The following is a 6,162-nucleotide window of genomic DNA, read 5'->3' as shown; positions in this document are numbered from 1 at the left end:
GCCCAGCTAACTTTTTTTTTTTTTGTATTTTTAGTAGAGATGGGGTTTCACCATGTTGGCTAGATTGGTTTCGAACTCCTGACCTCAGGTGATCTGCCTGCCTCGGCCTCCCAGAGTGCTGGGATTACAGGCGTGAGCCACCACGCCCGGCCTGTCTTTGATTTTCTAGATGTACATTTCTTTGGTATTTATCATGCTTGGTGTATTTATCCTCCTCTGAGCTTCCTGGTTTTGTGGTTTGGTATCTGTCATTAATTTTGGAAAATTTTCATACATTATTGCTTCAAATATTTTTTTCTGTCTCTTTCTCTTTTTTTCTGTCTGGTATTCCCATTACATGTTTGTTGCATACATGAGTTTTATTTTTCATTTTTATTTTTTAACTTTATGTGTACATATTTAATTAAAATAGAATAGGCATAAATCAAAAACAAGAAAAAAAATCAGGATAAAGTGTCACTGTCATTTTGTTTACAAGGAGGAATCAGGAAATGGAACAAATTACCAGAAAAATATTCTAAGACTATCTGAAGTGGCTAGGTTACATAATCTTCAGAGTCAAATGCCAAAGTTAAGTATTATACCACTTAATCCACAAATGAAAAAAAGAGGAGTCAAAAGTTTATCCTGTTTAGGCTGGGCGTGGTGGCTCACGCCTATAATCCTAGCACTTTGGGAGGCCAAGGGGGGCGGATCACTTGAGGTCAGCCTGGTCAACATGGTGAAACCCTGTCTCCACAAAAAGTAAAAAAATTAGCTGGGCATGGTGCTGCATGTCTGTAATCCCAGCTACTCGAGAGGCTGAGGCAGGAGAATTGCTTGAGCCCATGAGGCAGAGGTTGCATTGAGCAGAGATTGCACCACTGCACTCCAGCCTGGGCAGTGGAGTAAGTGAGACTCCGTCTCAAAAAAAAAAAAAAAAAAAAAAGATCCTGTTTACTATAATAATTTTTACATTCAATCTATAGTGCTACTGGCAACTTTTAGAAGAAAGAAATTCCCATTATGCATTGACCAGAAAATCTCAAATACAACTAAGCAGCTACGCTATGCTATAGCTCATTAAGTATCATTAAACTGTTCTGGACTAGTGTACATTTCAGGTTAATAGAGAGTCACATTTTGGGTTTTAGAAAGGCAGCAATAATTATATTTCAGCTTTTAGTCTGGATGCTTAACACAGTTAAGGCGACAGTTCAAGCACACTAAGTGAAGGTAGTCAAGATTTAAGAATAACCATCACTGTCTCTTACAACTTACATATACTGTTTAATGCTTCCATGGAAGAAAACCAGTGGTGGTTTTTGTTGTTGTTGTTGTTGTTGTTGTTTTGTTTGTTTTTTTGAGACAGAGTCTCACTCTATTGCTTAGGGTGGCATGCAGTGACTCGATCTTAGCTCACTGCAACCTCCACCTCCTGAGTTCAGGCAATTCTGCTGCCTCAGCTTCCTGAGTAGCTGGGATTACAGGCATGCGCCACCACGCCTGGCTAATTTTTGTATTTTTAGTAGAGACAGGTTTTCACCATGTTGGCCATGCTGGTCTTGAACTCCTGACCTCAAGTGATCCTCCCACCTCAGCATCCCAAAGTGCTGGGATACAAGTGTGAGCCACAGCACCTGGCCAAAACCAGTATTCTTTTTTTTTTTTTTTTTTTTAATGAGATGGAGTCTCACTCTGTCACCCAGGCTGGAGTGCAGTGGCGCGATCTCGGCTCACTGCAAGCTCTGCCTCCCGGGTTCACACCATTCTCCTGCCTCAGCCTCCTGAGTAGCTGGGACTACAGGCGCCGCCACAACACCCGGCTGATTTTTTGTATTTTTGAGTAGAGAAGGGGTTTCAGGCGTTAGCCAGGGTGGTCTCGATCTCCTGACCTCGTGATCTGCCTGCCTTGGCCTCCCAAAGTGCTGGGATTACAGGCGTGAGTCACTGTACCTGGCCCAAAACCAGTGTTCTTAATTGGCATTTTATACACACATACACAGAATTAAAAAAAAAAAAATTATCAAAGGCAATCATTCTAAGTGTACTATGGTAGAATGTGCTAAAAATGCAAACATGCCATCGAACTAAAGTAACATGAACGGCACTTCTCATGACCTAGGGGAAAGGTGACTGGTTCTCACACAAAGCTAAGCCTGTATCAGTCATCCTAATCAAAATGGCTTATAAGAGTATCAGGTTTCCGGGAGAGAAACTATTCCAGGAAAGTCAGTAAACCTCTTGAAAGTTTCACCTTTATAAAACCAGGATGAGGCTACAGGTCTGTTGAAATCTGAACAAGGTATCAGATGAAACAGTAAGATTCCCAGCCATAATGTGAGATGGAAAGATCCTCATGCCACGTATGCTCAATTGCTGGCGCCAGAAAGCTTCATGTGCAGAATACACAAGTTGCCAAAGAAGGAAACTGGAGACGTTCAGCTACATTTCCATTGTGTGGTGAATTTTAAACCCTCAGGAATGGTGTGGTCTATTAGGCTTTTCATGCTTGGTGTCATCCACTTAATATGTTCAAAGATAAAAGCAGACATGATTGTAATAGTAACTAGAGTCCCAGATGTTGACAGTATGTCTGCAATTTGAGAGTCTTTCAGTCCAATGACATTCTGTCTGTTGATTTCACAGATGTTATGTTCTGTGAGAAGACCATTTCTGGCTATAGAACTGTCTTTCACTATGGATGTTATTTTTTCTTTCTTTCTATTTTTCTTTTGGAGATGGAGTCTCTGTTGGCCAGGCTGGAGTGCAGTGGTGCAATCTCATCTCACTGCATCCCCTGCCTCCTGGATTCAAACAATTCTCCTGCCTTAGCCTCCTGAGTAGCTGGGATTATAGGTGTGCACCACCATGCCTGGCTAATTTTAGTAGAGACAGGGTTTCACCACGTTGGCCAGGCTGGTCTCAAACTCCTGACATCAGGTGATCTGCCTGCCTTGGCCTGCCAAAGTGCTGGGATTACAGGCATGAGCCACCACATCTGGCCTATTTTTCCATTTTAAAAGATAAAACCAACATGTCCAGTGCTATCCTTATGCGTGGTAATTGTCCATTCAAAGGGCCTGTCGTGAATGGTCATAGAGATCTTCTCTCCAAAAGCCTGTTTGAGCACCTCGTGTGCTTTATCTGAGCTCCAGCCTGCACAGTTTTCACCATTGATTTGGAGTACCTGGTCCCCAAATCTCAGAACAACCAATGAGTCTGGAGAATTAGCCTTGACTAGCTGAACAAATATACCATTATCTGTTGATTTAAGCCTGAGTCCAATTTTTCCATCTTGATACTTATGGCTTCATGAATTTTCCATCTTGATCCAATGGCTTCATGAATCCCTTGCTAAATTTCTGCTCTACAAATTCCAACATCATTACCAGTTACAGAAGCCATTGTATAATTCATACTGGAAGGTCTTGCTACCAACTGGCCCTGAATTGGTGCTCCAGAAACCATGGTCATATTTGCATGTATTTCTTCTTCATTTAAACTCAGACCCATGTATTGAGAGAGCTCTGGACATAATTTGGGATAGTGGTTTCCATCTTGAGAGATGTGAACAGAAGCTTCTGAAAAAATTGCTGAGTTGGCCGGGTTTGCAGAAAAAGCAGTGTAGTAATCTGTTCTCATACTGTTAATAAAGACACACATGAGACTTGGTAATTTATAAACGAAAGAGATTTAATTGACTCACAGTTCCACATGGCTGGAGAGACCTCACAATCATGGTGGAAGGCAAAGGAGGAGCAAAGTAATGTCTTATATGGCAGCAGGCAAGAGAGCGTGTGCAGGGAAACTCTCCTTTATAAAGCCATCAGATCTCATGAGACTTATTCACTATCACAAGAACAGCATGGGAAAGACCCGCCCTCCTGATTCAATTACCTCCCACTGGGTCCCTCCCATGACATGTGGGAATTATGGGAGCTACAATTTGAGATTTGGGTGGGGACACAGCCAAACCATATCAAGCAGTTTGAGCCTGAATTATTTAGTCTACCTTCAAGTCTTCAAGAGATGGAGAGAGGCATATTTTTGCAGGGTTCTTCTAGACCACAAGGACCCACTTGCCACTGCTGCCTCTGGTCACTCTGCATAAGTAAGTTTTAGATTTCAAGCCTCTCCTTTTGATTATTTCTTAGAGTTTCCATCTCTCTGCCTCCATTCCCCATTGGCTCTTGGATGTCGTCCAACTTTTCCATTAGAGCCTTTAGCATATTAATCAGTTATTTTACATTTCTGGTCTGATAATCCCCAAATCTCTGCCATACATGGGTTTGTGTATGATGTTTGCTTTGTTTCTTCAGAATGTGTTTTTTAATTTTTTATCATGCCTTGTAATTTTCTGTTGAAAGTCGGATATGATGTATTGGGTAAAAGGAACTGACATAGATTGATCTCTAGTGTGTTTATCTGGCTAGGAGTGAGGCTGTGTTCTCTATTTGTTGTAGCTGTGATGTCAGAGACTAAAATTTTCTTGAATGCTTTTGTTTTTGTCTCCCATGGTGTCTTGGGTTTTCCTAGAGACTCTTTAAATAGGGTCTTAGGCTTGTAGATTTTTTTTTTTTTTTAAACAGAGTCTTGCTCTTGTTGCCCAGGCTGGAGTGCAATGGCACAATCTCAGCTCACTGCAACCTCTGCCTCCCAGGTTTAAGCCATTCTCCTGCCTCAGCCTCCCAAGTAGCTGGGATTACAGGTGCCCATCTCCACACCTGGCTAATTTTTTTTGTATTTTTAGTAGAGATAGGGTTTCACGATATTGGCCAGGCTGGTCTTGAACTCCTGACCTCAGGTGGTCTGCCCCCCTTGGCCTCCCAAAGTCCTGGGATTACAGGCGTGAGCCACTGTGCCCAGCCAGATTTTTTTTTTTTTTTAAGCTGAAATCCCATTATTATCCAGGGGCCATCTTGATGTGGTGGCAAGGTGTGGGTTAGGGAAGCATTCTTTACTTTTCTGATTAACTCTTAGTCTTTTAGTGAGCCTGAGTTGGGTATTTCTCTTCCCGCAGGTCAGTTGGGCTTTGGTAAAACCCCAGTAGGTTAGACTCTGGTAAAGTAGTTTCCCTTCAGGGCAGAACTTGTTAAAGAGAACAGAGAGCTCTGGGTGTATCTCAGAGCAGTTACTTCCCCCCTCCTCTGCTGGGAGTTAGAGGTTATTTTTCTCAGATCTTCACAGTGGGGACCTGGTGGAATTCCTCAAGGCAAAACTCACACAAGCATGGACACCTCCCTGTGACTGGCTCCCTTTGGGGTTTTCAGTTCTCAAGCTCGTTTACACTGAGCCTCCAGCAACTACTGATGCCAGTTTCACACTCTACAACAGATACTGACTCCAGCTGTGAGTTTCTGCTCCCAGTAAGCTGCCATTCTTTGTAATTTTCTATTGTCCCCGGTTTTGGGGACAGAGATTGGCTCTGTGACCTCAGTTCTCTGATGGATCTAAAAGTTGATGATCATTAGTTTGTTCAGCTTTTTTTCTCGTTGCAAGAATAGGAGAGATGACTTCCAAATTCTTTACTGGAAGTTGGCATTTTCTTTTTTTTCTTGTTTTTAAGTAAATCTAAGTTTGTGGACTGAGATGTGTACCCACTGTAGACTGATCTCTACAAATATTGTTGGAAACTTCTCAGCAGCCATTCAGTTCAAAAAAAGAACTCCCAGACCTAGTTTAGAGGAATGTTACTGGAGACCTAGTTTAGAGGAATGTTACTGGAGACCTAGTTTAGAGAATTGTCACAATCCAGACACCAAGAGCGGGTTCTTGGATCTCACTCAAGAAAGAATTTGAGGCAAATCCATAGAGTAAAGTGAAAGCAAGTTTATTGAGAAAGTGAAGTAATAAAAGAGTGGCCACTCCATAGGCAGAGCCGTGTGGGCTGCTCAGTTGTTTACACTTATTGTGACTTCTTGATTATATACTAAACAAGGGGTGGATTATTCATGAGTTCTCCAGGAAGGAGGTGGGCAATTCCCAGAATGGAGGGTTTGTCCCCTTTTTAGACCCTAGAGTGTAACTTCCTGATGTTGTCATGGCATTTGTAAACTGTCATGGTGCTGGTGGGAGCGTCCCTTAGCATGCTAATGCATTGTAATTAGCATATAATGAGCAGTGAGGATGACCAGAGGGCACTTTCTTCACTGTCTTGGTTTTGGTGGGCTTTGGCTGGCT

At 42.4% G+C, this 6,162-nt stretch overlaps 1 pseudogene; it reads right to left on the bottom strand.

The window, feature by feature from the left end:
* Positions 1 to 2,420: 2,420 nt before the first annotated feature.
* Positions 2,421 to 3,624, bottom strand: LOC117082804 (annotated as a pseudogene).
* Between the last annotated feature and the right edge of the window lie 2,538 nt (positions 3,625 to 6,162).

The sequence above is a fragment of the Trachypithecus francoisi genome, unplaced genomic scaffold (genome assembly GCF_009764315.1).
Source record: "Trachypithecus francoisi isolate TF-2019V2 unplaced genomic scaffold, Tfra_2.0 Lachesis_group9, whole genome shotgun sequence".
In the NCBI taxonomy this organism is placed as follows: domain Eukaryota; kingdom Metazoa; phylum Chordata; class Mammalia; order Primates; family Cercopithecidae; genus Trachypithecus; species Trachypithecus francoisi.
This window is presented reverse-complemented; position numbering and strand designations above follow the sequence as displayed.